This window comes from Eubalaena glacialis, chromosome 8 (assembly GCF_028564815.1).
Source record: "Eubalaena glacialis isolate mEubGla1 chromosome 8, mEubGla1.1.hap2.+ XY, whole genome shotgun sequence".
Classification (NCBI taxonomy): domain Eukaryota; kingdom Metazoa; phylum Chordata; class Mammalia; order Artiodactyla; family Balaenidae; genus Eubalaena; species Eubalaena glacialis.
In genome coordinates, this window is record NC_083723.1 from 22,081,904 (window position 1) to 22,109,755 (window position 27,852).

The 27,852-nt window shown below is 43.4% G+C and overlaps 1 protein-coding gene across 5 annotated transcripts in view; it reads right to left on the bottom strand.

The window, feature by feature from the left end:
- MAGI2 (membrane associated guanylate kinase, WW and PDZ domain containing 2) overlaps positions 1 to 27,852 on the bottom strand; it is a 1,327,276-nt gene that overhangs the window by 35,397 nt on the left and 1,264,027 nt on the right. The gene's annotated exons all lie outside the window — the stretch shown is intronic.

The window sequence follows — 27,852 nt, forward strand, 5'->3', positions numbered from 1 at the left end:
ATTCTTTCTCTTAGTAACTAAGACTGACAACAACTGTTTCTAAGTGGAAACATTGCTGCTTTAAGTAAGAGGTGTGTGTGTGTCTATATGCGTGTCTCTGTGCATAGGGTGAGTGTCTGTGTGTGTTTTGTGTGTCTGTCTGTGTGTGGATAGGGTGTGTGTGTATGTGTGTAGCGCGAGAGTAGAGACTTTTTCTTCCTCTCGAAACGTAGCCATGAGAAAGACAGACTGACTGCTGTCACTGCCCTTCCAGGGACAGAATGACACAGTGAAAGAGTTGCCCACAGTGGCATTAGCATCTCCTCAGACTCCAGCTCTGCCTTTTGCTGAACAGTAGAAAACCACTCAATCTTAATGCAGAGCTCTAGTATACCTTTTTAGTCCCATCTCCTTTTTTTTTCACAGCAGTATAGAGGACTGGTTGGACGCCAATAGACTGAGAGATCTTTAATTAATTTCTCATTTGACAAATGTCTTTGGAGTGACTACTAGATAGTAGCACTCAGAATACACTGGTCAACAAGACAATGTCAGTGCCCTTGTGGAGCTAGCATACCATTTGGGGGGTAGTATTTGGCAAATAGAGGTTCCCTCCGAGAGATAGAGTCCGAGAATCAATGGCAAAGTCAATTTGACATTCAAAAGACCTCAGTGCCATCGTTTGCTACAAGTGGGAATAAAGGTCAAGTGTGGATGGAAACTTAAGACTCAAGAGATTTCATTTGGGAAGCTTCCCTCACAAGCTTGAGGACGTATCTAAGTGGTGGAGACCTAGGTATGTGGGACAGCAACAGCCAGGTAAGGATCTTTGGTTGGGGGTCTGATACTCTTTAATTTCTTGATTCATTCATCCATTCATTCTACCACACAGAGTGGCCTATTCATATCCCTAAGCCAGAGCAATGTGCTCGCCATTGGGAATATGAAAATGAATTTAAAACATGTTCTTTCCGACCCTGTGGAGCTCACATTCTAAAGAAGGGAGAAGGACCCCTAAAGAAAGAAGTATGCTACAATTTGTTAAGCACATTAATAGAGTTATATACTGACTGATGTGAAGACATGGAAAAACTCCTTAGAAATTTATTTTTGAGGGAAAGTACCTGAATAATGATGACATTTTCATGAGCCTTTTCAGTTCCAGTCTACAATTTTATGGTTATGTATATACATGGGTTAAGCTCGCTTTGCCTTCACCTGAGAGTGAAGATTCATTTAATCAGAGCCCACTTCATTTACAACTATGTTCAAGTCTCTTAGTAAAGAGCATGGATGCAGTGAAAGTGCTTTAATTTTAAAATTAATAAGCCTAGATGAATTAGAAACGATTTTACTTTTCAAGATAACTTGACCTGCCTGCTTTACCATTTCTTTGACCAACTTTCCCTTAAGACAGACTGACTTGAGGTTTCTTCTTTCAAAGAAAAAAGCTGTAGTAGCATCATGTGCTTATTTCTCAATCCTGTCATGCTAACTTTAATATATGAAACAGTATGAGGGAAAAACTCAGTTGCTGTCTTGGCAGCTACATAGCTAGTTCACCCTTGTCTACTGCACTTTTTTCTTTCTTTCTTTTTTTTTCTTTTGGCTTAAAAATTTTCCTAGTTGAAACCAGGGCTAGATCAATATACAGTTTTTCTGTAATCGATGCATTCTGGCTTAACTCTGAAACAAGCTGGCTTTTCCTGTAATTGAAAACGTTTGGTGACTATGGCAACTCCCTTATTAGCCCCCAAGGTCTGGGAGCGCTCGGTTGCTGGTGAACAGATAGGCACCCTGTCTTCCCCTTGGTGGTTTGCTTTCAGGCAAGAAGCAAACCTCTATAGGGATATTCAGGGTGATTGCAGCCTTATCCCATGGAACTTAGCATCTAGATGGGAGATGTGACGTCTCTTCTCCATTCCCTATTCCTTAGTTCTTCCCTGCCAGCAGCCCTCCCATGCCGAGTTCTAATATATGTCTTATGATACTGGCTCTACTGAACACTCAGCAGCTTTGCATCCTTCTCATGAACATCAAGGTCAAAAACCAGATGGTCCCTGGTGTCCTGGACCTGGCAGCCTTGTATCTACAGAGCCCGGATGATGAGTCCACAGTTGAGAAATTGAGGAGCTAGGAACTTAATATCACATTCCCTGGGGCCAAAAAGGGCCAGAAGTAGGAATGTCTTCAGTATCAGGCCCAGTGAAGATGCTGATGAGATGACCTGGGTCATCCACAGGTGAGGCTGTTAACCACTCAGTTTGAATTGCCTTCAGCATGGCTTCTGTGGGCTAAAGATCATGACCGCGGAAGAGAATAAGCTAAATCGTAAATATCTGCCCAGAGCTCTGACAAGCTGAGCTACAGTCAAGTCATGGGGCCACACAGGGAGCTGTTGCTTTTAATCAACTTCCTTTACCAAATAACTTATGACAGATCTAGAAAGAACAAAGCTAGCTAGGGGCCACCTGCATGCCAGCTGCAGCAACCCTTATTTGCTGAGCAGGAAAGAACTAAATCAAAAACTATCATTAAAAAAGACAAAGCTTTTTAAATTAATTGTTATTAATAGAATTAAGCCATATTAAGTCTTGAGATGGTATCATAAATATGCTAATAAAATGTTCTTCCCAGATGAAAATGTGAATGGACTGAAAGATTTAAAAGTCACTTATTGCATGTTGGTTTATAACATTAAATATTAAATATATTAACTGTTAATGTAAAGTAGTTTAAGGACATTTTGCATCACTCGCTAAATAGCTAGGTAACTGCTTATCCATCTTTATATAATACATAGACCAAACCCCCATCGACAGGATGTAAAATTACAATACTGACTAGTCAGAGGCTGGGCACTTTTTACAAAGAACCAAGGAATGAGGGTGGGTGTTATGTGCTCTGTGTGTATCGTCTTAATAGGAAAGGCAAAGAGATTGAGGCAGGATGATTTAGGTTATCCATAAATACATCCTCCAGTGAAAACTATTAAAATGGGGTTGGAGGGAGAAGAATCTTCTTTCCTAGATATCTGTCTAGCTCAGCTGTCCGGGCAGGCTCTGGCGTGGAACTGCCTGAGGAGAAGAAAATGAACGGGATTACCTCCTGGTGAGCCTGAAGTTGCGCCAGCCTAGACCCTCCGCGGCAGCACGCTGCCTTTCAGGAGGCCGCTGAGCCTTCCTGGATTCTCTAATGATGACCTGCTGCCATCTTGACTCCCCCCCTTCTCTCCTCTGCCCGTCAGTCACTCAGGAGCCAAGCCTCAGGGTGGTCCTCCCTCGCCTTCCCTTAATCAGCTACCCAGCAGTTGCTTGTGTCTCTGCCTGCCTTTCCATTCCCGCCCTAGTTGAGGCCCTTGTTTCTGCTCATCTACGACGCTGCGGTGGTTGTCACGTTGCCATTGCTGGCTTCACCTCCAGCCTCTTTTTTGCTATCCCACTGTTCTGATCATCTCCATTTTCTGGCCTCCGTGGCACGGCCTGAGCCTAAATGGTAGGCCTTCCCTCCCTCCGTGTCTCTGGCACGCACCTTACGCCCCAGTCAAATTGCTCTACGTGCCTTAACTCTCAAGTCCTCACTTCAATTGATTTTGCTTACGACTGATTGCCCCACTCCCTCTCTGCCTCCTAAAAGTCTGCCTATTGCTCCAGGCTCAGCTCAAACGCCACCACATTCTTGAAGTCTTCTTTGATAACCTCGAAGAGAAAGATGCACTTTGCTCATCTCTTCTGAGCATCTGTTGGCTGATATTTACTTCTTGATAGACTTGTTTGGGTCACGCCTACTAGGGAACACGTGTGGTTCATTCATCTTTCTGTTCCTCTCAGTGCTAAGGTAAGTGCCTTGCACCAAAAACTTTGACTTGAGGAATGAATCAATTCAAGAGAAAGTCTTGCCCACGTGACATTTTGGAATGAAGGCTCTGAAATTAAATGGGTAACCATGTGAATATTATTATGTCCTCACTGGCTTGTCTCCTATACGCAGAATATATTAAATTGGGGTACTGCTTTGCTTTTTATAGGGATGGTATTTCAGGAAGAAAGCCTGGGTGGAGAACACAGTGACTCCCCCAGGAGACGCCTAGAAGTCCTTGCATATGTAGCTCCTGTTCTCACCCATGCATACATCTACATATGATTACTAAGAGGAAATGAATCAGTGACCCCCTGAAGGAGTCACTCTCTCTTCTTCCTCTTTGTTCTCTGATTACTAAAATATATTAGAGACACTTTGGATAACATATAAAAGTGTGTTATCTGAGCACTATTTCTTACTACTCAGAAAAAAATACTGTTAAAAATGTGAAGTTCTCTCCAGTTTTTTACTTCCTATGATACTTCTCCTCTCTACCCTCATATTTATGTAAACTGGATTTTCATTTCACGCTGATTTTGGGTCGGGGGAGTGGTTTGTCGTGGGTTCTCCATTCACCCAAGAATGGGTTGCAAACATACATAGTGTCATTGATTTCTATTCTTAGCTAAAAGGCATTCTGAGGAATTTCCAGTGAATATAAAAAAAGCTGGGAAATTTTTGTAAATGGTTTCAAAATTAATTTTTAATTTATTCTGGCTTCTTCCCCTCAAACTTACGATGTGCTGCCTTTATTTAAAGGACAAGACATGATGAGAAAGAGACACTGTGGAATAAAAGACGCAACGGAATCTCATAATCACATCAATCTCATGATCACTCCCGCCATCACCCGTCTGATGAGTACAGTGCTTCTCCCGGGAATGGTCAGTGCAAACTGCAAACAGTGTGAAGATGAGGAAGGAGAGGAGCTTATATTTATCTTTGGCTCAGGACATGTAGGGCTAAGGCCCGTGGCTGAAGTTTTTTCCTTCTAGAAATTTCACTTAGTGCTCACACCTTGGCTGACACCCGTTATGCTGCTCAGCCATGCCTGCTTGACCGAATTCCTCTCTGAGCTGTTCTTCCACCATAAATCATGGCGGGGGCTCTGTTCCTACTCCTGTAATCGCCTCTAGCCCGTAACTAATGGCTGCAGACAGAATTGCAACTCCATGATGTTTTAGTGGCTGGCAGTCAAGCCCCCAACAGCCTTTAACGCCTCCCCTCCACCTCGATCCTGGAGGCAGGGGGGCTGGGGATCTATCTGAACCTGATAAACAAAACCCATTAATTCTAAGGACGCTGCTTGCCAGACTGTGCCCAGTGACATCCTCTGTCAATATACCTGGCAGAGCAAAACTATCAATGCAATTCTTCTTTTAAAACATGGCAGGGATGGCTCAATGTTTTCTTCTTCAGTTCAGAAGGGGAAAATGAGAACTCCAAGTATTCAGGGTCTCACTGAACATGGATGTACTTCAGAATTTATATCTGTAATGTTCCACACATTTATGCTCTTGGCAATGAGATACTAGCTCTAAGATCTTATGGTCTTTTCACCTCTGAAATATGCCAGTATTTCTCTCTTTAAATACCATTTTACAAATTGGGACTGATAATGAAGGCTGTCTGATACCTATGTAAAAGGCCAATAAATCTTTTACAATAGAGAAATTTCTTAAATCACCAGGTAGAAGTTGTCCAAATTTTACATTTCTCATCTTAAGTTGCCTTAACTCTCTTTGCTATTTCATATTTATTAAGTGCTACAGCTGTGTTTGTAGAATACATTTTCATACTCAGTTTTGTCCTTGAATAGTTTTTACCCTTAGCTATAAACCTATCGGGACCTTAGGGATCTTGTATTTAAATTGCCTGATGGTTTTGGACCAATGTTATTGACCAGTATTCTGATTCATTTAGTCTCTTTTTTCCACACCACAGGCTCTTCAAATTAAGCCAGTCTTGCTAAAAACAAGAGGGTGGCTATTTAAAGTGAAGACTGAATATGAATGAATATTCTCAGCTCAGTCAAGGTGCTCGCACAAAGACAAGACAGCTCTTTCTGGATGTGCCAGGGATGTCTGCTTTGGGTGGCAGCTAAGTGACACAGGAGGGTTTTCCATCGGCTGCTGCTGTTCAGCTGGGAATATTACTGAATGAGTGAGGAGAAGGCAAGGAAATGGAAACGTTTGTTTCTACATTAGCTTTGTAGGTTAGTGTGATCAGAAATCCTCGTGTCTTAGATTTCTGAGCTACAAAGTGGAGATGATTCTCCCGGAGGTCTGATCTGTCTTCATCTAATTTAAGGGATTCTCAGAGGCCTGCCTATTTGAAAACATCATCTCATAAAAACTTTCTTAATGAAACAGCACATATTTAGAGGCGAAGGCATAGTTACCAGGAAGAGTGATAACTAGTTACCATGGGCTCCACTGGTTCCCTCAAATACTACCAACTCAGCTGGTTCCCCAAATGGAAGCATTTCCACACTCAAGTCAACAGGAATGGGCCTCAAAATTCTGCTTTGCCGGGTGATAGATACCTCTGAAGTCAGAAACAACAGCATCCTTGGTGATGGCCAATCCCTCCCTGGGACACCAGCCTGCTCTGGTTCTGTCACTGTTCAGTGTGCTATAGGTCCACAGTGCTATAGGTCAGGTCTGCCATTGGCAAATGAAGCCCGCCCAACACTCATTCTCCAAGTGCCTGAAAAGCTCTTATCGCCCAGAACACTTTGGAAAAAAGCCATAGGAATGTCAGTGGTGTCCTGGGCTTGGGCCTCCCCTTGACTAATTGCTCTTCCCCAAAGAAATACAATACACAGACCCAGGCAACTTCTGAGCTATCCAAGAAGGCCTGCAATTTTTTAAACTGTCGAGGAAGTGTGTTATGAGATTGCATACAGCCCTCTGCTTCTCTGAGAAGTATTGTCAGTGCTGCTTAAAAACAAACTAAACAAAACAGAAGGGACAATAATAGTAAAACAAACTGTATGTACACATAAATACTATGCAATTGTATCCAATTTTGAATGGAATCCTCTTGTGCTCCAGCCAGAGGGGTGATCAGAGAACCTGTAGTTCAGCCATGTCACCATGTTAGCAACGAGGTGTGGGAGCCCCACAGAGCCAGGCCAGGGCCTGAGGGGTTTTGTGGGGTGTGTGGGGCAGCCCGGCCTTCCTGCCCAGCACTGACTCTCAGCTCCAGGCACTTTTTATTCCATCCATCACACGGCTTCTGCCAGAGCTCATAAATGCTTGGTTCTTGGAAAAGATACTTTAATATAAAGTTTACTCCATCAGCCAGGAGTAGCTCCCCAAACTGGGTCCATATGATTCCCTGACTTCACCTATGCTCCCGTGAGAATGCAGATACTCTGACCCAGTGGTTTTGCTTTTCAGAGTTATCCTGAGGAAATAATCAAAGATATTTGGGAAGATATAGCTACAAAGATATTTTTTCGGTATTTTTCACAATAGTGGAAAAACTAGAAAAACAAGAGAAGTCCAAACAGGAGGTTGGTTGAATGATAAACCTATACAACAAAGTGCTAAGCAGCTGTGAAAAATGATGTGTAGAAGGAGATTTACTATTGTGGAGAGGTAAACAGATTGGCAAATGAATCAAGCAGGTTTCAAAACAAAATGGTTACATTTTCAAAAGAGGAAGAAGTTTTTCCTCCTTTCGATTGTTTCTGCTTTTGAGATAGTCTATAGCTAACATGTATTATTGTGTTAAAAATCAGTGAAAGTTATGTTAGAAAATGATGCCCTTTGGGGCATCACTGGAGCATGAATGCAGCCACAGAATGACAGTAGGAACATTTTCACAATTGAGATTTGATACATCATTTCTTTTTTTTTTTTTTTAATGTATCCTTTTGTATGCTTTTTTTTTTTTAATTAATTAATTAATTAATTAATTTATGGCTGTGTTGGGCCTTCGTTTCTGTGCGAGGGCTTTCTCTAGTTGCGGCAAGTGGGGGCCACTCTTCATCGCGGTGCGCGGGCCTCTCACTATCGCGGCCTCTCTTGTTGCCGAGCACAGGCTCCAGATGCGCAGGCTCAGTAGTTGTGGCTCACGGGCCCAGTTGCTCCGCGGCATGTGGGATCTTCCCAGACCAGGGCTCGAACCCGTGTCCCCTGCATTGGCAGGCAGATTCTCAACCACTGCGCCACCAGGGAAGCCGATACATCCTTTCTTAATTTCTGTCTTAAGCGTTCCTTTCAGAGCGTCAGCCTTGCACGTAGGTCCCCCGGAGCACTTGGTGAACAGACCTGATAGAGACGGAGCCCCAGGGGTGTGGCACCTCTGACCCAGTAGGTTACCAGGTGAGGGTCCTGTCCCGGTCGGTCCCTCCTCTCCCTTTCCTGGTCAGATTGGCCCCGAAGGGGAGTGAGGACCTGGGAGGACAGACAGGCCAGGCACCTGCCATAGGAATATGTTCTAATTGGAGATGGAAAAGTGAGGCTAAGGCCTCTAAATGCTTTCTCTCAGGAGGAAACTATTAACCAGGAATTTGGAAAAATACAATTGACACTTCCCTGTATTTTTTCCTCTCGGGTCTCCGGCCTGAGCAGAAGTTTGTGGCTCCCTTCCCGCACACCCTGTCCTTTCCCTGCTTCAAAGTGGAAGCAGCCATTTTCTGGGGTGGGTGGATCGAGGAAAGACCAGATGGAGGAGAAGGGTGATGAGAGGTGAGAAAGTGAGGAAAACATTTCTGCTGTAAATTGTTTACTCTTTGCTAGGAAACAGAGGTGACTGGATTTTGCTGCATTCTGTTCAGCGGTCCAAACTGAACTTCCAGCTGCTGTGAGGTATTAAAGGCTTAGTTCTAGCTTTTTGAGTTCTCAAGCACGTTTGTCCTCCTGCGAGGTCTGCCTCAGAATCGGCTGGATCTAATATACTATCTTTTATGAATTGAGTTTATTTTACACCTTCTCTTAAATATATATATATATATTTAACATGATATATATATTTAAACGGAGCAGTTTAGTATAAACATAGACATTTTTTATGCTGCAGTTAGTGAAAACAATTTAATTTCCATAATGCAATGCTAGACTGGAAGAGTAGGAATTCTTTCTTAAAAAAGTCTCCCACCCGCTCAACTTACTCTGACAGGCATCCTCCTCATCTCAGTGTGTGTATGTACTACGTCCTTATTATTTTTAAGTTCCTTCAGTCCTAGGAGTGCTTGTTTTGTCTTTTTTCCTAGTAGACCATAACCTCTCGGAGGGCAGGGCCTGACTGCTCTACGTCCTTTCTAGTCACTCATTCATTCATTCACTCATTCATTCATTCATTCAAACACTGCTGCACAAGGCACCATTGGGTGTGAAGCGTGGCCCCGCTGAGCTAGTAGTTGTGGCTATTGTCCTCAGGAGGCGAACAGTTCTCTCAGGGGCCAGCATGGGGCTCTGGGCTTGCTAACTGATGGAACAGATAATAACCTCACAAAATCTTTCATAAACAAGGTCAAAGAAAGGCACAAAGGATGCCATGCTCCTCGTGGTCCACCGTGCAATAACTAAATAACCTGGCAATGCGTTTCCACTTATATCGCCTGTCAACGTGGTGAGGGCTGCTGCCACCACCTGAGGCTCCTGACAGATGGAACGCTTTCCCCTTGTCAGTGAGCTTATCGGTGGGGAATGAGGATTGTATGCTATTAACATTTGTCTGTTTGCTTAGCGCGGCCGGCCGGCAGGACAATTGATATTCCCCTTCGCCACTGAACCTGAGCTACTGCCTCAAAGATGCCTTCGTGAAAAGAGGTGGGATACAAAGGAATGGAAATATTTAAACAATCACTGAAACATCACCAGACTCTGGAATTTCCTTTTCTACACTTGCAGTCCTACCTCCTTACTGCCCCAGTGGAACTCCAAAGCCACCCCGTTCCAAAATCAACCAAAGGCAAGAACCTTAACAGCAGCAACAAGGGAAGCAAAACAGAAAACTCTGTAGAGGGAGAACTGATACTAATACCAATCTTACTATAACGAGCACCTCCCTCCAACTGATGGGTCCTTTAAGAAACTCGGGGTTTCTCATCTAATTTCCCTGAGGGATGCACACTTCAGCGCAATTTACAAAATAAAGCTCAGAAGAGGGTAAGTCCTCTGTGTTTTGAACTACTAAGCCTTAGAGATGCTGGTTCTCATAAGAGCCCAGTGTGGTATTGTCTTTTTTTTTAAAACACATAAAATTGAGCCTCTTATTCATTTTAAGTGTACACTACAGTAGTGTTATGTACGCATAACAGTCCTCTAGAACATTTTTCATCTTGCAAAACTGAAACCCTGTGCCTGTTGAACAACGCCCCCTTACTACTCCCAACCCCTGGCAACCACCATTCTACATTCTAAGACTTGACTACTTTAGTACCTCATATAAATGAAATCATGCAGTAGTCGTGTTTATGTGATTGGCTAATTTCACTTAGCAAAATGTCCTCAAGGTTCATTCATGTTGTAGCATGTGTCAGGATTTCTTTCTTTGTTAAGACTGAATAATCCACTTCTTTATCCATCCATCCAATCATGGACATTTACATTGGTTCCACATCTTCTTGGCTATTGTGAATAATGCTGCAATGAACATGAATGTGCAAGTTATCTCTTCAAGATCCTGTTTTCAGTTCTTTTGGATATATACCCAGAAGTAGGATTGCTGGATCATATGGTAGTTCTATTTTTAATTTTTTGAGGAATCTCCATGTAATTTTCCATAGTGGCTGCACCGCTTCCCACCATCAGTGCACAACTGTTCTAATTTCTCTACATCCTTGCCAACACTTATTATTTTCTGTTTTTTTTTTAATAGTGGCCATCAAACAGGTGTGAGGTGATATTTCATGACGGTTTTGATGTGCATTTCCCTGATCATTAGCGCTGTTGAGCAGCTCATCATATGCTTGTTGGCCATTTGTATATCTTTGTGGTCCAATCATAGCATAACCAGGGGTTTCTAGATACAGCTTCTATGTGCCCCAGGGCTTTGAGTATCGAAAGACTGGGATTTGGTTTCACCATATTTGACATCTGAAAGGCAATCAACATTTCACTTCCATGCAGAGTAAGCAGTGAGGTTTTTGGTGGGTTTTTTTGTTTTTGTTTTTGTTTTTTTTCATGGCCATTGCCTGATATTTCACTTTGAAAACAAGCTAAAGATATTGATTGCTGTCTGCCCAGAGGTAACAAACTATTGATAGAAATAATGGGAAAAGGCCAACTGAACAGATGTATTTCACTTGGAAAAGATAATTTTCTCCCTCTTGGCATTTTATATGAAAAAAAAGAGAGACATCTTGAATATAAAAAGAGCTATTAAGAATTCCTGGGGGCTTCCCTGGTGGCGCAGTGGTTAGGAATCTGCCTGCCAATGCAGGGCACACGGGTTCAAGCCCTGGTCCAGGAAGATCCCACATGCCGCAGAACTAAGCCCATGTGCCACAACTACTGAGCCTGTGCTCTAGAGCCTGTGAGCCACAACTACTGAGCCCATGTGCCACAACTACTGAAGCCCACAGGCCTAGAGCCCATGCTCTGCCACAATAGAAGCCACCGCAATGAGAAGCCCGCGCACCACAACGAAGAGTAGCCCCCGTATGCCGCAACTAGAGGAAGCCCGCGTGCAGCAACGAAGACCCAATGCAGCCAAAAATAAATAAATTAATTAAAAAAAAAAAAATTCCTGCTACTTATTTTCTGTTAGTGAATTTTCATAATGAATTACAAAATGACCCGTTTCATTTTTTGAAGGCACTATGTTAATAAGAGACAATCTTTCTCTAGGAAAACCCAGTATGTGACAGCAACTCCAAGTAGTCATATGAAAAATGACTGTGTCCATAAAGTTGGGATGAGGGACAGCAGCCACTGTGTCACTGCTCACCTGTCACAGGGTAAGCAGGGGAGTGACACAGAGCCTGGAGCAGGCAACAAGGCAAATTCTATATTCTCACTCTGCTTTCCTGGCCTTTCCTTCACCCCCAATTTTCTGTGCTCTTCCCTGGAGACCCCGTCTGCTGAAGATGCACGGGTCTGATGCAGTTGCTTGTTGTGAATCACTATTTAAATGTCCACACACATCTGAAAATTCCACATGGTTTTTTACCCCAGATTAGTTCACTCACATTAGTTCACTCACATTACTTTCAATACTAGTACTTGAAAGGAACTGAGCCACCATATAACCAAACCCTATCATTTGTACAGATGAGAAAACCGAGGCCCTGAGAAGTTAAGAAATTCTTGAAAGGTCACCCGGCTTGTCAACAGCATCATTTCTGAATTTTCCCATTTCTTTTTCCTGACAATGGCTGTGCCATCTTCCCAAATACTTGGGGTCTTACCTGGGGATAATTTTTGAGTTCTCCCTAATTCTTATTCCCTTTACATCATCAGTCACCAAGCCTTAATGATTCTTCTTTCAAGACTCTTGGTATTGTCACTTCTCCTGTATTTCACTTCTGCTCTTTTCAGCACCTCATTGCCCATCCCTGAATTTCCTAAGTTAATGTAATAGCCTCCCTGTATGATTTCCCTCCTTATCTGAGCGACTGGTGATTCTCATCTCAGGCTGCTCGGTACACTCACCTGCGGCACGTTTTAAAAAAAAAAAGCAGCATACCTCCCATCACTCCTGGCACCATTCTGCTTTAATTGGTTTGGGGAGGAGCCTCTACAGGTATTTTTTAAATGCAACTTCCCCAGGTGATTCTAATGAGTAGCTAGCTTGACCTAGGTCACGGCTACCTATTTGAGTGAAAACACCTTACAGAAACAATAAAACTTAGATTAACCAGAAATAATTACCTGGAACACTGGACTAGCCAGTTTTCCTCCATTCAACTCTTAACAGAAAGCAATACAAGAAAATAAGCAAATAGGCAGGAATTTATTAAAATACAAACAAACAACTACTTCTGATTTAGGTTGAGATGGTCAGTGGATATTTGGGCCATACTCCTATGCCTTCTATCTCAACAAAAGCCTATGTAGAAATTTGCTCACCTCCTCTCACGAGCACACCAAAATAACAACTAACTGCTGAACAACCATTCATAAAAACGACTGGAATCTACCAAAAAAGATATTCTACATCCAAAGACATAACGAAGAAAGCCAATGAGAGACAGTAGGAGGTGCGCACTCTCGATATAATGAAATCCCATACCCCCCAGGTGGGCGACCCGCAAACTGAAAAACAACTATATCGCAGAAGTTCTCCCACAGGAGTGAGAGCTCTGAGCCCCATGCCAGGCTCCCCAGCCTGGAGGCCTGGCCTCAGCATGAGGAGCCCCCAGAACATTTGGCTTTGAAGGCCAGTGGGGCTTGAGTGCAGGAGCCCCAGAGTCCTGGGGGAAACAGAGACTCCGCTCTTGGAGTGTGCACACAAGGTCTCGTGTACACCAGAGCCCGGGCCAAACCTACCTGCTGGTCTTGGAGGGTCTCCGGGGTAGGCGGGGGGTGGCTGTGGCTCTCTCTGGGCTCATAAAAGCTGGTGGCGGAAATATCAGGGAGCATCCCTCTTCTTGAACTCTTTGGAGGCAGACATCCAGCTTGGGTAATTAGCACCGAGACCTGGCTCCACAGAACAGCCTGTAGCCTCCAGCGCTGGGACGCCTCAGGCCAGACAGCCAGCAGGGTGGGAATACAGCCTCACCCATCAGCAGACAGGCTGCTTAAAGCCTGTGGCTAGACACGCCCCTTGATAAGGCCCTGCCCACCAGTAGGCAGGCACTGGCCCCTCCCACCAGGAAGCCTTCACAAGCCTCTAGACCAGCTTCTCCCACCAGGGGGCAGATAGCAGAAGCCAGGAAACAGCGATCTGGCAGCCTGTGGAATTTGAGTCCGCAAACATAGGGACCAACTGGTCCCCGGCCCTTGAGTGACAAGACGGGACTGAACTGCTGGGACACATAGGACACCCCCTAGAGAGAGCCACTTCTCCAAGGTCGAGAAACATAAGTAACCTTCCACATACATAAAAACACAAATAGAAATTTAGACACAAAATGAGATGACAGTGGAAGATAAAAGCCCCAGAACAACTAAGTGACGTAGACATAGGCAATTTATCCGGAATTTGCTATCAGAATGATGACCTAATGATACTGCAAGACTTTTATTCATTCATGCATTTACTTGTTCACTCTCTCTGCAAAGCACTGTTGTAAGAACCCAGGGTAATAACCAGCATCTGAACTTCATGAAGGGGAAAGACTGCGTGGACATTGATAACCAGGTTGCAAAACAGAGTGATAGGGGGCGGGGAGATGTGTGAAGGGCTATGGGACTTCAAAGGACTGAGAGATTACTTCTGATGGTGGATTTGGGGAAGGATTCACGGAGAAGGCAGCCTTCAACCTGGTGTTTGAAGGAGGACATGATTTGGGGAAAGGGTTTTCCAAGCCAAGGGATCAGCACGAGCCCAATCATGAAGGTGGAAATAGAGGACAATGCCAAGTGTTCCGGCAGCGCTGCAGCACAGATATGTAATAGGATACTGTGGGACAGGAGAGATGAGACTGATTTGGATGGGCCAAATCAGGGATGCTCTGAGGACTCATTTAAGGTTGTGTGTGTGTGTGTGTGTGTGTGTGTGTGTGTGTGTGTGTGTGAGTGAAAGGTCTTTGAGTGGGGCAGTCCTTTAGGACAATCAATTGCTCTGGCATCAGTGAGCAGGGAAGATTGACCATAGCAGTAGGGAAAACGGGTAGAGGTTATTTCACCCTATTTCAGGAGTGGGCCTGAATGGGAGTAGAATGACAAGAGGAAAGGAGGAGAGGGCCCCTGTGAGAAATGAGAGAAGTAAAATCACTCAAACTTGGGAACTGGCTGTATATATATATGAGTGGGAAGGCACTTAGGATGGTTTTGAGCTGGGCAACAATGAGGGTTGATGGTTTCTTAATTAACAGGTGATTCAAGAGGAGTAGTAGTTTAGGAGGAAAGATCATGAATACAATTTTGGATACACAGATGTGGGCCATCTGGATAGAAATGTCGAGAGGGCAGTTGGAAGTCTTGGGAATGAAGTCAGAGATGGCAAAACAGACATCAGAGTCATCTGCATGGTGGTGACAGGCGGAACCATGACAGCAGATGAGGTCCTGAGGGACAGGTTGGGGGAGGGGTGTCACTGCATGAGAAGAGAGTTGAAGGAGACCCCGGGGAGAAATCAGGGAGGAAAGAGAAAATCCAGCTAACACACTGACCAATAGTGTTAACTTACTGGGAGTCCCAAGGAGATGAAGGGTTGAATCAGTCACTGGATTTTGTTACTATGGTGAGACTGGTGATCGCTGAGGGGATACTTTTCACTAGAGTCTTGATGATGGAATCCAGATTTCAAAGGGCAAATGTGTCAGGGGAAAAGGGAAATTAAATAGAGCATGCCCATTTTCAGGATACTCTGTACCTCAATCCAGGGATGTAACACACAGTATATTTGAGAATGATTTCAACAAGAGTGTGATTAAAGAGTATTTTTTTTTAATAGGTTTTTTCTTTTGGCCGCACTGCACGGCATGCAGGATCTTAGTTTCCCAACCAGGGATCGAACCCGTGCCCACTGCAGTGGGACTGCGGAGTCTTAAACACTGGACGGCCAGGTAAGTCCCTAAAGAGTATTTTTTGTAAACAATGAGCACCCTGCTTTCCTTAAACATTCCCTACATACAGAGTTCCTTTAGGGTAGAAACGCTGTCTTATTCATCTTTATACCCCACCTACCCCTGCCCTCTGAAAAGCCAAACCAGAAAAGCCAGGCCTTAACCCCATGACTGGATCTAAGCAGGAGCTCTAATTATCTGTGGTCTCATTGGGTGGATTCCCAGTGTGGCCCAGAACGTGGGGCAGCCAGTGGGGAAGGCCTATGGTGAGGTCCCTGCAGAGGAGCAGCTGAAGGCCATTTCCCACCCACCAATAATCCTCCCAGTATCACTGTTAATTGAGTGCTATGCACCTGCATTGTGTTAAACCAGGCAGGCAAGTGTGCTTCTAGGCCCTGCCCTCCCCCTCCTTTCCTAAAAGCCTTCCCAGTCCATTTCAGGGCAGAGGGCTTTCTCCCTGCAGCTTCCCTGAACCCTCACCCTGGCTTCCCTCACTCTTCTTTTCGGGAAGAGATTCCTGCCTCTTGGACTGCCCTCTCCTGATCTTCTTCACTGCCTTCTCTTACTTGCCACTCAGATGTGACCGTGTCCCGTGGATTCTCCTCTCTATATGTAGTGGGGTCTCTCGGGGAGAGCTCATCCCACTCCAGGACTCCAGGACTTCCAAAATGCTCCGGCCCTTGAGCATCTGATCCAAGTTCCCTGTTCGTGGGCTGCTTCCCGTAAGTGTCCTCCGGGCATCAGAAACTCCACAAGTCCAAAGCTAACCTCGTTATCTTCACTCCTAAACTTGCTCCTTCACCCACGTGACATCATCTGCCACCCAACTCTGGCCACATGCTGCTCCCTGACCCTTCCCCTTATATTCATTATTCACCAAGTTAGGTTATTTCCATCAATGAAATGTCCGAAATATCTCTACAATCCATTCCCCACGTGCAGTTTCCACCACCACTTCCCTAATTCTGGTCCTCACATCATTTGCTTCAGCTTTTACAATTACATTTTAACTGCCCCGAGTTTCCTATAAAAGCCATTTTAAATACTATTGAGGCATAATTCCAAATACAGATATTTTCACCCTTCCACTTAATTTTTTGATGACATCTGATTATATAAAATTCAAATTCCTTTGCTTGGCATAGAAGGTCCTTTTTGTGGAGCCCCACTTTAACGTTCTTTCATCCCGTGCCTCCCCTTTTCCTACTTAGCCTGTGTGGTAGCTGTCTTACCTCTCGTCCACACGGGTGAAATCTCACTTGTCACTCGAGGCCCAGCTAAAATGTCACCTCTTAGGTAGAGTAGAATCTTCTACAACCCTGCTCAGCAGATTTAGGGTGCTGTGTCCCTTGGGCTCTTATCACTCCTTTGCCAATACTATTCATACTTGTCCCATTACCTCATTCTCTCCCTGTCACCCCTCCTTGCTTGGGAATGCACAGAGGGAGAGACTCTCTCATTAATCTTTATCTCCCTAGCACCGAGCAAGTTGCCTGATAGATGCTGGTGGAACTGAACTGAGACCACAAAGAGTCCTCCAGTTTTGGGGGATTTTTTTGGTTTTTAAGCTTTTTAGCTAATGACTCTAGTGAATTGATTCAGGTCCCCTCACCTCCGTGGAATGCAAACTAAATTATGTGACAAGCAAATACCTTTCTTTTGTCAGAAACAGAAATCTATACCTCTTTAAACCATGGTCACTGGACTAGATTTCCCCAATAACTATTCCCTGGCTTTTTACCTTTTCCAGTACATTGCAACTGTCTTCTTTATGCCCTAATTTAGGTTTCCCCTGACCAATAACTTATCCTTGAGAGACAGACACTTCAGAGAAATGATTCATTTAAAACTTCTGTTTTTGTAGATGTCTTTAGGGAATGATTGTGATGGTGTGTGTGTGTGTGTATAGACACATATCCACATAAATGTATTTGATAAGGAAATGTTCAGCAGTAGGCCAATTCAATAATTCATTTAGTGAATATTGCCTTTCATTCTTAATTTAAACCAGTCCTGGATGGCAACTAGCAGGGTTATTAACAATTGAAAAACATATTTCAGAAAACATTCAAAAGGCCAGCTTAAAAGACTTCTGTGGAGAAATGCTTAGCCGTGGCTGCGACAGTGTAAATGGAGTAGAATCAAATCAGAATTGAGAAGTGTGCCGACTGATTCCTGCTTCCACGGCTAATCGTGGGGACTAAGCGTGCGTATCAATTACTACTGAAAAGTTAAACTGACATTTTAAAATCCCAGTTTTTAAAAATTGCGGCAGTACTCACAGACCCACTGCAGGATCTGACAGTGGACACGTGGGCTGCTCTAGGGATGTAGTTGAGGGGTAAAAAGTTGCATGAACAATATTTGCAAGGCTTTCATCTATATTCTGCTTTATTTGTGTGTGTATGTGTATATATATACACACACATGTATAGGACACTTAGTTTCCTTAAGAATTTTTACTGACTGTTTGGCTAAAATACAGCCAACACTTAAGGATGTTCATTTTGAAATAGTGGTGGATACTGTTTAGATACAAACTTATGACTACTTTCAAAAAAATTCTTTGTGTTTTTCCCCTTAAACTTGGTGCATCACTGAGTACGGAGGAAGGTGAGTTGGAAGATCCAGTCCTGACTGAATAACTGGCACAAAGCAGGCTGGGGAAATAGCACGATGCCAGGTGGAGTTCTGGGTTCCTAGGGCTAAAATGTGTGACGACGGTGGCTCTGTCTGGTGTAGAAAGGGTGGCCTGGGTTGGAGCTGGCCAAACGTGGGCTGAGAGGAAATATACTTTGTTTTTCTGCACTGAAGCCCAGGGAGGACTTTCTGAAGTGCGTGGGGCAGAACTCACCCAATGCTGCCTCTGCTATACGTACCCTCCCGGCCCTTCCTTCCTGCTGGGGCCACTCTAGGCTGGACCCCTGGAATTGGTGCACCTCTTATTTTTCTGAACCCGCAAATCCTATCCTTACCACTTATAAGGTCTCAACTATAAATACTTTCCAGAGCTCTAGCAATAATTAGACAAGCTACTACGAAAGAGAGAGCATTATACATCAGTTAAAAACATATGCAAAACCAAAGCTCATTAGAGAAAGATAATATTCATGCAGATTTTACAAACCGTGTCTTTAGGGTGGCCCAATAAGTAGAAATATGGGGACCCATGCTTGTCACTTTTCATGCACATGGAGAGACTGGAAGGTACCATTCCTAAAGGAAGGGGAGGAACAGCCTAGGACCAATCATTAGAATTAACAGAACCAGTGACAAAGATATAGTATTACTGTTAGAATCAAGATTGCTTAGTACGTTTAGAGCAGCTGAATAAAAATTATCTAGGCAGTAAGAATAAAGACTTTAAGTAAAGCTGACCCTATCAAGCATGCAGCAAGTGAAATTAGTGAAAGACTGAGCTACGTTCATATTCCAAAAGTAGATTCTTTTTTTTTTCTCAAAATATTGAAGGCATCCTGAGGTGCTTTTAAGGAGGCACAAATGTTTAAAAATTTTTAAAATTGTAACATCAGAATTTTTGCAGAATTTTCTCGTAATGATAGGGTGTCTTAGTGAGACCAGCTGTCACTTGAGAAGTCACAGTAATCATTTCTAAATTTTGAAAAATCCTCAAATCAAAGACATGGTGTGCCCATGTTTATATTTATGTTTTCTCTAATAATCTCATAAATTCTTACAGCTCTTTTCACCTGTGACAATTTGCTTATTCATATTCAAAGTTCACAGTTGACTTGCTGGCTGTAATTATTTTCTGGAAAAAAATAAAGCTGAAAAAAATGCAGCCAGGTTTTTCCTGTTCTACGTGGCTGTACTCACCTGTCTGAGGGCTGTGCTCTGAAACCAGCCTCTTAGCGGCTGTCTTGGTCTGTGTGTATCTCGGCCGCTGGGCTACAGTTCTTTACCTACATGAAGATGGGTACTAGAAATTCTGGACTATCTGTCAGTGATCTCCGCGAGACAGGCCCCTGGGAGATGTAATAACCGCTCCCTGCAATGCCTGACGCTGTGTTCTCTCAGCTCCACACGGTGCGAGGTAGAGGGGGATGTGAAGTTACCGTGATCAGAAGCACTTAATCCACGCGGCTCAGACATTTGGGGGCCCGATCCCCCCTTTGCCAGTATATACTGATGATATTCCCTGTCTGAATGCCTAACTTGCCCCACACATGCTGCTGTGTATCCACGGCTTCAACACGCAGAACGGAACAGCGCTCCGCGTGGATGTCCCATTATGCCCCCTGGGATGTTTTTCATTGCACAGACTGTGTCTGAGGGCAGGGAGTCTCAAGGGTGGGAATGAACAATTTGAAATTAAAGGGAAAGTAGAGCCTCTCTGTGGTGAGGGAACTAACGCTTAACAATGAATGTGAGGGGGGAAATTAAATTTCAGAATTTATTGAGTTTACCATTTAGCCCTGCCAAGATGCAAGTAATTCTGTACAAAAACCATCAAGTGGTTTTAGTGTCACACAGAGAAGGCTCTCATTTGGTTCTAAATGTGGGCTTTACTGGGCTTGAAAGATACATGTGCTAGGAAACCTTGGACCAGAAGGTCAAATCAAAAAGCCCAGAATATGGTGGAAAAAATTGCTATGAAGGCTGTAGCAGAAAGCATGGTGAAATGTGAAAAACAGAGTTGCATCCTGTGCTAGGCATATCTGATGCATATGTTATGAGTGTACATGTTCAGTCCTAAAATTCAGGGTCCTGATGAGGCCAGGGTCACTGTCTGTTGGAGAGTGTGTGCCAAAAAAAAAACAGAGACCTTTTGACAGAAGTGTAAACACAGATTCTTCTGTAAGCAAATGTCTGAGCTAACTTAGAGTTAACAGCTGTTTAGTCCAGGCTAAGTGTGTGTTTGTTGTTCTGTTAAAATTTTTTTTGAACCCAAACAGCACATTGAAGAATGTGTGATTCTCAATGTTTAGAGATTTTGCTACAATTAGAGCGTGTAATTCAAGCCTGGAGTAAGGCATTATATAATCGCATTTTTGGTCCTGACTGAGGGAGTTCAGTTAAAAAGAAATGTTGGGATGTCTTTGTCAGAACAGGACATCAGGGTAACCCTATCTTTGAGCATGGCTGTAGGCAGAATTCTCAAATAACAAAAATCTGGCCTTGTGGATTCACTAATTCTTCCACTAGAAATGAGGGGTTTTGAGTACTTTAAAATGAACGCTGGTGAGTTATTTGATTAGGGAACACCAGGATAGGGCAATAGGCCCAGGCGCCTCTGAAGGGATGCTTTAGAGACTTGACATTTGCTGGTTATGGCAGTTGGCTGGACCTACCCAGGAATTTGTCTTATGGTATTAAACTCCACTTTTAATACCTGGAAAGCGGGGTTTTGTCGGCAAGCTCCTTCATAGGGGTCAAAGTCTTTTCTGTATCATATCTATTTTGAGACAAGAGAAAATCAGACAGTGGGGATGCAGCTTTGGCATTTAGCACCAGCTTCATAATGGGTGTAGCTGAGGGGTCAGAAGCTTATCTTGAATCAACACTGTCATGCTCTGAACACAGGGTCAGGCTGTCCTCAATGAGGAGGGTGGGAGCTGAGCTCAGACTGTCAAAAAAGCCTGAGATGGAAATGGGAGGAAAATCTAGTCTCCTTTCTTTAATTTTAACAGTTGCAAGTCTGAATGGAGAGCAATTCAGATTTGATGGGCAAAGGAGCAGCCGGGTGGGTAGAGGGGGTGAGGCTCAGACAGTGAGAGGTCGACAAGACATAAAGAGAACAACAGAAAGCAGAAATTCCTGCAGCTGGCCTTTACAGGAGAGCTAGAGGAGACGAATCCAGCATGGATTTGTCTCCGGGGCATGGGATTCTCTGGGATGGCACTTTAAAAATACAGAGTCCTGAGCCGAATCAACCCAATCCTGTGTGCGTGTGTGCGTGCAGCTTTAAAACCATGATGCAAGCTTTCTTTTAACCTTGATCGCCTCTCCTCCCCTGCCCTCCATATAAAAACTATTCTCTGGAATTTGTGACTTCTTTGAGGCCCGTTCCAATGCTCTTACAGAGCTCAGCAACGTTTCCTCTGAGAAGGCTGCCTCCTCCCTGGACTGTTGTGGAAGCAGCCCTCTCTTGGGAGAGCTCAGCTTCATGTTAGGGAAAGCAAGAGAAAGTTCTTACCAGAACCTAAATACAACTATCCAGCATGAGTTACTGGAGGAGTTGGAGTTTTCAGGTTTTCCAAGATGCATGTGGAGCCCTTCTCAGTGGGGACTGGGAAAGGTATCTGTTCATTCACTCATTTCCTCCAACAATTTAAGTGTTAGGGAACTGAAGGAGGTCAGACCTCAAGAGCTAAACTGGTTCTTCTTGGTTGATTTCTTGGTTACTTCATGGTCTAATATATTTTATCAGAGTCTTAAATACCTAACAAGCGAGGACTGGGGGAAATGAGTCACTTAATATATCCTGAAAGAGAATAATGTATGTTGGGAAAATATGCAAAAAGAAGGAATTTCATCATAGTCCAGGGTTTCCAATAAAATGATGTGAAGAAATGGGATTTCACCCCCATCCTTAAAGCACTTTAATAAATGAGGTTCTGGCTCAGCAGTGGGGAAAAGAATTTCGGACTTGTGTATCCTTCAAGGAAGCCCCCTGCGTATGACTCCATGAAACAGGAACTTAGTGGAAGTTTCATGATTAGTGAATTTCCTGGGGTTCCCTAAATGCTGCAGAGAGCAGTCTGGAGCCTTGCAGCCAAGGAAGAGCCCTGTTCTCTGTACGATACAGCCACAGTTCTGCCTGACTGCCTGTCCTCTTCCCTGATCTGGCTCAGTGGAGGTGAACTGGAGTGAGTTGTGGAAACACTCCTGGAAAAGGAAGATACACTCAGCCGTGAATGTCAGAAGCTGAAATTAAATTTCAGAATTTATTACTGAAGCAAGCCACCTTTTGCCCTATTAAAAATGCAGGTGAAATAGTGCAAAGGCTATGGAACCACTTAAAGTTCCAATAAACGTGGTCTCTGAGGCAAAGGCAACAGAGACTCTCCCCATGTCTGGTGGGCACAGAGTCGTGCACCACCGACACCTCAGGCTGTAACGTTACATAGCTCCAGGCTGAGATCCACGGGAGGGGAAGAGCAATGATTAGCAAATTTGCTCAATAGAGTTTTATCTCACTAACTTGGAATTGAGAATAATTCAGACTAGGTCTAAGCAGAAATTTACCCATACTCAGCAAGTCCTTTTCTTCAGAAAAAGTACAAATTATTAGTATAAGTATTACAAAGGAAATGCTTAACAGATTAAAGAAGCCAAGCGCTTTTCAAGGATCCTTAACACTCTAGAAGTACTTATTAAATTCCACGAATAACTAATAAAACCCATTAAAATTTTTTCATTAGAGCAGATCCTTTGAGACCTTTTAATCAGTCACCACAGTATTAGAATCAATTGTTATATGTATCCTCATTCTTAGACATTCAGCTCACTGAGAGCCAGGACTGTGTCTTACCTTCAGTGCCTGCAAAGTGCCTTGCACATAGTAGGTGCTCAGAAAAATCCTGCTTTCGTTGAGGAAATAGTAATGATATTAATTAATGATATTAATTACAGGATCTGCCTTACATGGAATATGTGGTAGGAGTATAATGTCTAGAGTTGACCTTTGTAAGATCAGAGGGAAGAAAGGATTTGAACAAGTAATTGTAAACAAGATTATAGGGGTAGGCTTATGACATTCACAAGCTAATGCATATTATTAAAGAAGAATAAACAAACACTGCTTATTGCCATATAAGTAGAGACTGGTACTGCTTAATCTGGTGCTCTAATATTATTGTAAATCATTTTTATTTACTGATTAAAGGAAGACTTTTAACTATTTAGCCCATTCATTTCTTCAGCTATAGTCTGAATATATATAGTATGGCCCAAATAGATCTTTTCTTACTTAATGTAGTTACATTACACTTATAAAATGTAAACAATTTCATTTACCAAAGGCCTGTAATACTCAACACCTATCAAAGATACAATTAACTTTGAAAATGGAAGTGCAGGCAGAGGTCTAACTCACGGATCGGCTATTTCTTTCCCCAAAGGGAGATGTGGCCATTTGGTGTTAGTTGTCCCTGGGCCACTGGTATTCTGAGAATTTTGCTTCCTCTTGGGAACCCTGCCTGGCCTCGTAAGACCATTGAGATCATTTACAAGCAAACTCACTTCAGCATTCTTGTCATAAAGACCTGTAATGTTGCTTAAGAGAATCGACAGGTCAGATCACCAACCAAGACTGGAAAGCATAATTCTGTTTTCTTTGTTTTGATGAGATTTGAACAGCAAATATTACCAGGGCAAGGCTCTGCGTTGGTCTGAACTGCTTGTGGAGGACATTTTTTCATCCAGTGGCACCTCTATTTACCCTGGCCCTGGCTCTGTGGCTCAGTGTGTACATCAAGCAAAATGTTCCTTGTAGTCCCTGAATGCTAATGAAGGACACCTGTATGTCAAGACAGGGAGATAATCTGCATAATATACTCCTATGCAGCTTTAGAACCAGGATACATGCTTTCTTTTCTCTTAACCTTTTTAGATTTAATTGTAACAGCAAGAACCAGTATTCAGGAGGCCGCCGCTTCTGCTGTATCATCTTTTGATCCTTTCCTCAGTATGATGGAGGCAAGTTTCCTTCTTCCTGCTAGTTGTTGAGATGTATGTGTCAGGGGAGGGGGAACCCAAGCTCTCATTGAGTTTATAATCAACAAATTCTTATCCTGAGGACTAGAGTGGAGTTGAAGTGTCTATCTCCTGAGCTGCTCTTTCAAGGACTTAACTATGAAAGCAGCTTCTCCTCCGAAGCCCTTATCATTTCCCCACCCTCCTCACAGCTGCTCAGCCACCCCTGTGAGCAGCCACTACGCTCGCTCGTGGCTGCATTTGCTGATTTTCGCCTCTGAATTGGCTGAGGTGTGTCTGCCGATGAGTCTCATGGTAATTATGGATGGCAAATTTGCAGCATATTTATTCCCTTCCTCAGCTCACTTGGCTTCACACTGTCGATTGTGTAGTCGACAATCTGACAGATTACCTGGGGTATTTTTTTCTTTCCATTGTACCTGCACTTATCTCTCTGTCACAGATCACCTTAATGACTCTGAGCGAGAGAGTTTCGTATTTCTCTTGACTGAGATCAGCTTTTCCCTGACGTGTCCAAAAGTCCAGATAAGGGTCTTGCTTCAAAGCTGTTCTGAATTCTGAAGGTATCAGAGGGAGGGTTGAGGGTTATCACCTAAACCCCTCCAGAGACTGTCGTTTGCCAGTCTCTTCACCTTCAGAGTTCACTCTTGCCCAGGCTGTGTTAAGCCTCTACACTTCCCTAACAGGTAACATCTGCTATGGATTCTGATAACTCCCTTTAACCAGCTTTTAAGGCTGGATTTTATGCCAAGATTGGGATCTTAAAGGGCAAACAAAGGAAACAAACACAAGATTATACTCATAGTTGACAGAAAAATCAGTTTTCCTGTCATTAGGGTGCATATGGACAAAGCGGATTATATCCTTGGTTACATCTACTAGTAAGCTCAAGGATTTTCGTTCATTGTTCTTGTTGCTGTTGTTTTGTTACCTGCACCCCTTGCCAATTTTATTAAAACACACTCTAGCCTATCTTGGACAACAACAAAAATAACCAAATTGTGTTTCACGAGAGAGTCTATTTAACTGATGCTGGAGGAATTGTGATGTTCCTTAGCTTTGGGCACTCCTCATACACTGGGGGCATCTTCATAGTCTGTGAATGTGTGGCCACTTCGTGGCTTGCTCCTGGTGCCGGACAAGTTCCCAGAGCAGGCTTGGGACTGCTATCCTTAGAAAGGCCTTCTTGCAAGGCTGGCCTTTGGCTGGCATCTGGGAACGTGACTGGTGATCCGTTCCCTACGCTAATATATAGCTTTCCTAAGTGATGAGGCTGTCTCACTGTACCTCAACTGTTTGTACAAACAATGTGGTTTATGCTCAACACCTGCTTCCCTTCTTGGGAGTCTGGAACTTGGGTACGTGTCAGGCAGAGGGTGCCTGCACGCCCAGCCCCCGGGAGGAACCTTGGGTGCCGAATCTCCCATGGACCTTGCAGGGCAGCCACACCGTCGTGCATATGCTGCTCCATTCTTGTTGCTTCAGGAAGAAGGCTCTCTGGGTGGCCTCTCATGGGAGACAGAGAAAGCATCAGGAAGCCTGCACGTGGATTCCTCCGATTCCGCCTTATGATCCCACGGGGTGTCCTTACTACATCCCTGTCCGAAAGCTGAGCTGTGAGCACAACCATATTCTGTGCCCCAGGAGTCCCATAAGCAAACCTCTGAATGTGGGGTGGTCTTGGGGACCCTGAAACAGCCTCATTAGTCGTTGTGAGGTTCCAGGGATATCATTTGAGGCGTTATCCTCAAAAATGCTGATGTGATCCCTAACCTTCTTGGTTTCTTATGCATAATTTTGACTTAGATTTTCCTGAAGAACTAATGTTTACTTAGTTTATGACTATTCTTTTACTTCCCTAAAGGAGACTGCTTCACTCTTTTAAATCTGTTCTTTTGTGACATAACCTCTAAAATTATTTTACAGTCAAAATCCACGTCAAATCTAACATCAAAAGTAGCAGACAAGCTCTACCACTACCAGTGTATATGATTTAATGTTACATTTTAGAAGGATACATTCAGAAGTTCTGCAGTACTGCTGGCGTTAAGAGTATTGACAATGGGTCCCTCAAAAGTGTGCCCAGATATTTATCAAACTCTCTGTGTTGGTTAATTTTGGAATTTAACCTTAACTAGATATTTTCAGACGACATTCAGAATTAATGGGATAACGTCAACATGATCTTGAATTTTTGTGCTGTTCAAAAACATGTTTTTATTTTTTTGCCTTGAGGCAGCTTCATGCTCATGCATTACAGTCTGAGTTACGCCACGCTGGTTGGCAGACTATTCTAATTGCTCTCTACAGAGCGGCAGCAGGTGTGGTGGGTGCTCAGAGTAGGGACCAAATAGTGATTCTACAAAAAGAATAGAAAACTCTGGAGAGCCGTGTTGTTCAGGTTAATTTTAAAGATTAATTTGTTAGAACAATAAGAACAGCATTAACGCTATGAGAACCCCTGGATGTAGATAACAGGTCTTGTCATGGAGTGAAACACACCTTTAAAACGAGATCTTTTTCAGAAGTGATAGAATCTCACAGGTCAGTTTCATATTACTGAATCCCTTTATGTGCTCTAGGGTGCAAAAAGCTATTCTATTTCAAGAGTTCAGATTCTTTACAAAGGGATGAATGCCAGTGCCATTACACAGGCTCAGGCCTGTGCTTATTGCTAATATTAATAATTAAAATTATTTAATTAGATCCAAGTATTAAGGATGGGAAGCTATGAAATATTTCCTTGGGCATACAGCCAACCCTACAGAAATTTCTGAATGGTGTCCTACTTTTAATGTGAGGGCTTACCAGCCCCTCCTGTAGGCTTTGGGTGTGTTCAAGACCCTGGAAACAAAGTATTTAAGGGCCATTGAATTCAGATATTTCAACTGAATGCAGGGTTATATCTGTCCTGCTAATAAGGAAGTGTTCAGTCAATTATTAGGTAACTTAGGCAGAAAGCATAATTTGAGAGGAAAAAGTACTATTTAGATTTTGGGGAATGGAAAGGTGAAAATGAAAATCAAATTTATCTAGATCAACAAACAATTTGAACTACTCATTCGATCAGCAGTTAGATCCTATTTCCCTAATCTGGACAGGTATTATCTGCGCTACCTCTGTACTGATACCTGTCTGTCTGTGTCTGTCTCTGTTACTCCCTGTGATTAATTAAAGACCAGCTCAGGTTTCTCTGCTTTTCATGTAAAGACCACGCAGCGCTTTCTGATATGCTAGGGTAATGATGTCAGCCTTGCCTTAAATGGGCTGCTGGGAAATAACACCATTAAAGACTTCTGAAGGCAAACCTATGAATTAAAATGCATTTTAAAGCCTTCCTCAGAAGCATCTAGATATACAACACAGGAGTGAATTTTTGGGATAACCCTAAATGCCAAGGCAATGCAACCATTGCATGAACTGAAGTTTATGTTTTAATCTTCACACCTTGAAGATTTGGTCTTGCTTGTCCCCTGGCCCCGGTTACACATCTCACGGGACAGTCTGATGCACGAGCCATTTTAGGAAATAATTGATAGATTACTGTGGACTCAAATGAACAAAGGACTATCAGTCAAATTACAAAAGTTCTAATATAGGAATGTGGCAAGAACTCCCAGCACACTCAGAGATGCCTTGAAGGTCCTACATTTGCTATTTTCAACATTACCTAAATAAGGGAGCAAAAGAAAGAGCTCACAGAA